The sequence below is a fragment of the Lynx canadensis genome, chromosome D3 (assembly GCF_007474595.2).
Source record: "Lynx canadensis isolate LIC74 chromosome D3, mLynCan4.pri.v2, whole genome shotgun sequence".
NCBI lineage: Eukaryota > Metazoa > Chordata > Mammalia > Carnivora > Felidae > Lynx > Lynx canadensis.
The window spans coordinates 52,943,450-52,947,268 of NC_044314.2; the positions used below are offsets into that span (position 1 = coordinate 52,943,450).

Sequence of the window (3,819 nt, forward strand, 5' to 3'; positions counted from 1 at the left end):
CTGGGTGGCTCAGTTGGTTAAGCGTCCAACTTCAGTTCAGGTCACGATCTCGCAATCCGTGAGTTCGAGACGGGGCTCTGGGCTGATGGTTCAGAGCCTGTAGCCTGCTTCGGATTCTGTGTCTTCCTCTCTCTCTGCCCCTCCCCCGTTCATGCTCTGTCTCTCTCTGTCTCAAAAATAAATAAAACGTTAAAAAAAATTAAAAAAAAAAAAAAAGATACCAGCTTTGTAGAAGGCCTAAAGAACAACCAGTCTAGACAACAGTAAGGTGAAAGCTCCAGTTGGGAATGATTTAGGATAGACGATAGCATTGGAAGCACCAGGAATCCATCTCCCCACCCTGATAAAAAATATACCGTCAGAATCTGTGTGATATAACTATTTTGGAACTCTGGAGTCTATTGAAGGCTTGCCACTTCCAGGGAAAGGCTTGTACTGTAAAGTGCAGTTAATTTCAGCCAATTTCAGCTCTTAGCACTGCAGCAGCCACCCAGTCCTCATGTTTCAGTTCCATGGTAGGCAGCCATGCACCTGCTCCTGAAGCAGCTTGCACATAGCTTGTAGGAGACAGGATGGGCAATAAAGACTCTGTCCTCCAAATATCAGGAATCTATATTCATTATTATTGATTCTACAGAAATAAAAGAATTATAACAGTATTATGAACAGTTGTACATCAACAAGTTGGATAACCTGGATGAAATAAAGAAATTCCTAGAAACAGAAAATCGCCCAAGACCAAATCACAAAGATAGAAAAACAAAATAGTTCTATAGCCAGTAAAAGATTGACTCAATAATCAAAAATTTCCTGACAAAGAACAACCTTGGATAGGATGGATTCACTGGTGAATTCTACCACACATTGAGTAAGCTAACACCATTCACGAATTAACACCAATCAAATAAATAGCTGAGAAAGACTGAAGAGGTGAGAAAACTACCTCATTCATTTTATGGGGCCACTGCTATTCTAATAACAAAGTCAAAGACACTATGAGAAAAGAAAACTACAGACCAATATCTTTTGTGGACACTGATGCGAAATTCCTCAGCAAAATACTAGCAAACTGAATTAATTCACTAGCACATTAGAAAGATTATACACCATGACCAAGTGGGATTTATTCCTGGAATGCAAGGAGAGTTCAATGTAAAAATTGATCATTATAATACACCATATTAACAGAATGAAGCAAAAACTCAATGATCATCTCAACTGATGCAGAAAAATCATTTGACAAAATTCAGCACACCTTCAAGATAAAAAACACTCAACATCTAAAAATAGAAGTAAACGACCTCAAGATAACAAAACATACTAAAGGTCATATATGAGAAACCCATAGCAAACATCATATTCAATGATAAAAGACTGAAAGCTTTTCCTCTAAGATCAGGAGCAATGCAAGAATGCCCACTTTTACCACTTCTAGCCATAGAAATTAGGCAAGAAAGAAATAAAAGGCATCCAAATTGGAAATGAAGAAGTAAAATTATCTTTATTTACAGATGATATGATCTTACATATAGAAAACCCTAAAGATTCCACACACCAAAAAATTGCTAGAATAATCAAATTCAGCAAAGTAGCAGGATACAAAGTCAACATGCAAAAATTAGTTGCAGTTGTATACAATAAGCAATGAACAAAATGGAAAATAAATTAAGAAAGAATCTAGGGGCACCTGGGTGGCTTAGTTGATTAAGCATCCGACTTCAGCTCAGTTCATAATCTCAGTTTGTGTGTTTGAGCCCCATGTCAGGCTCTGAGCTGTCAGCACAGCTGCTTCAGATTCTGTGTCTCCCTCTCTCTTTGGCCCTCTGCTGCTTTCACTCTGTCTCTCTCTCTCTCTCTCTCAAAAATAAATAAACATTAAAAATAATTCTTTTTTTTTAAAGGAAGCAATCTATTCACAATAGCATCAAAAAGAATAAAATACTGTGTCTCCTGGCTGGCTCAATTGGTAGAGCATACAACTCTTGATCTCAGGGTCATGAGTTTGAGCCCCACATTGGGCATAGAAATCACTTAATACATACATACATACATACATACATACACTGGAAGATTACCCTTTTAGGGGGTGTCTGTCTGAGTCAGTAGAGCATGCTACTCTTGATCTCAGAGTTGTGAGTTCTGGCCTCATGTTGGGTGTAGAGATTAAAATAATTTAAAAATCTTGAAAAAAAGAAACTTCTTGAGGTTAAAAAAAAAGGATAAAATACTGGAGGAGAGGTGATGAGTGCAGCAGCCACATTTGGTATCTGCCAGGCACAAGTGTCCTGCCTGGTCTCTTCCAGCACAACCCACTAGCATGACAGCAAAACTCTGAGTAACCAAGAAAACTTTAAACTGGTAAATGCCACAATCCCAATGCCATGGACACATATAAAGTTGTGGTGACTGTACATAGAGAGACTGATCCTGTTACAGGAATGGTTATGAATTTGACCAACCTCAAAGGGTATATGGAGGAGACAGTTATGAAGCCCCTTGATCATAATAATCTGGATTTGTATATGCCATACTTTGCAGATGTTGTAAACATGACAGAAAATATAGCTGTAGATATCTGGGAAAACCTCCAGAAATCTCTTCCCCTGGTGGGGGGAGGGGAGGGTTCTTTATTAAGTAAAAGTATATGAGACTGACAATAATACTGTAGTCTATAAAGAAGAATAGCTTTTAAGAGTTAATACTGTAGAAAGATTAATTTCTTTCCATATTTGAAAAAAGGTCTTTATCCCCTTGGACTATTAAGAAGTCATCACATAATTGTTATACCTCCACATTGTGTTCTGGAGTGATTGATGTATTGAAATCATTGTGAATTCAAATCTATTTTAAAGTCAAACTTGTAAAACAAACAAAAAAAAAGGATTAAATACTCAGGAATTAACCAAGGAGGTAAAGGACTTTCACAACAAAAACTATAAAACATTACTGAAAGATATTAAGGAAGACATAAATAAATGGAAACATATCCTATGTTCATGGATTAGAAGACTTACTATTGTTATGATGTCAATACTACCCAAAGCAACCTACAGATTTAATATGATCCCTATCAAAATCCCAATGATTTTTTTGCAAAAATAGAAAACTCCATCATAAAAATCATATGGAATCTCAGGGTACCCCAAATAGCTAACATACTCTTGAAAAAGAACAAATATGGAGGACTCATACTTCCTGATTTTAAAACTTACCACAAAGCTACAGTAATTAATACAGTATGGTGCCAGGATAAAGACAGATGTTTAGACCAATGTAATATACTAGAATTTGGAAATAAACCCTGCCATATTTAGTCAAATGATTTTTGACAAGGGTTTCAAGGCCATCCAATGGGGAAAGGACAGTCTTTTCAACAAAAGGTGCTAGGAAAAGTGGATATCCACATGCAAAAGAATGAAGTTGGACCCTACCAAACACCAAATACAAAAATTATCTCAAAAGGGATCAAAGACCTAAATTTACACCTACAACTATAAAACTCTTAGAAGAAAACACAGGGCAAAAGCTTCACAATACTGGATTTAGAAATAAATTCTTAGATATGACACCAAAGACATGGGCAACAAGAGAAAAAAAATAGGCAAATTAGGCTTCATGAAAATTTTTAAATTTTAAGTATCAATAGATTAAAAAGCATTAAGAGAGACTTCTGGGTGCTTAGTCCATTGAGCATCCAACTCTTGATTTCAGCTCAGGTTATGATCCTAAGGTCATGGGATCGAGCCCTGCATCAGGCTCCATGCTTAGCATGAAACCTGCATAGCATTCTCTCTCTCTCTCCCTTTGTCCCTCTTCCCT

General features: G+C 36.8%; 1 pseudogene; it reads left to right on the forward strand.

The window, feature by feature from the left end:
* The first annotated feature begins 2,241 nt into the window (after positions 1–2,241).
* LOC115528036 lies at positions 2,242–2,685 on the forward strand (annotated as a pseudogene).
* Positions 2,686–3,819: the final 1,134 nt, after the last annotated feature.